The following is a 1,090-nucleotide window of genomic DNA, read 5'->3' on the forward strand; positions in this document are numbered from 1 at the left end:
GCTGCTGATGCTAGACATCGGGTGCACGCAGCCGGCAGCTCTGGGACCAGCCTCCCAGCACACGGTCTCGCTCAACACCACCTTCACGAAAACAGAAAACTCAAATAGAATATATAATATTGAATTTAAGATTTGGGGGGTTAAAAAAAAGAAAACTTAACTTTATAAAATTATTTATTCTATTTTAAGCCTTCTATCATATTTTCCCATCCAATTGTTTGGTTTCCGTGGTCCAGCTTTATTTACAGGCATATAAGATAAAATTGTGAGATGTTTTGCAAGCTTCTTTTATTTTTTGTAGCCTTCGGTTTGTATGTTTTTATAGGGATGAAGAGCATTTCTATGCTTTTGTGCAATAGGTTCCAACATGCATTTATTAGTGTTTAAATTGTGATCTAGCATCGATTCTACTAAATTGAAAGGGAATATAGGTGGAATTTCAAAATCTGTGCATTTAGCTATTTGGTTTTGCCTTTTTCACTGTTATTATTATTATAAGAATGCTATTACTGGGATTATGGTGTGTGTGCATTTGTGCGCACGTGTCTGTGTGTGTGTGTGTGTGTGTGTGTGTGTGTGTGTGTGTGTGTGTGTATGTGTGTGTGCGAGTACATGTTCTGATGATATTGAAAGATAAGCAGCCAGGCAGAAAGTGATGGGTTTGGCACCATGTTAGGCTCCCATCTCTGTGGGTGCACCCAAGTCTTTGGGCTGAGTCTGTGGCGCAGCCACCCAGGAGGTTGGGATTTCATTGTTTCCACCTACAAGCCTGGCAGAGCTGCCCTCCACGAGCATGCTGGCTTCTGGCGTTGCCCTGGCATCAGAGTCTATAGAGGCTGCTGTGTTCTGTTTCTAAGGACATACAGGGTGGTATTTCACTGTGGTCTCTTTAGATGAAATGTCCCAGTAATGAGCCAACGAAGTTCTACTCTGTACATGGATATTGAATATGCTCCTAAAGGTTGAAACTAAACTTAGTGCAGATAGCGAAATCGCTCTCTCTCTCTCTCTCTCTCTCTCTCTCTCTCTCTCTCACTTTCACACACACACACACACACACACACACACACACACACACACACACACACAC

Source organism: Psammomys obesus, unplaced genomic scaffold (assembly GCF_907164565.1).
Source record: "Psammomys obesus unplaced genomic scaffold, mPsaObe1.curated_primary_1811, whole genome shotgun sequence".
Classification (NCBI taxonomy): domain Eukaryota; kingdom Metazoa; phylum Chordata; class Mammalia; order Rodentia; family Muridae; genus Psammomys; species Psammomys obesus.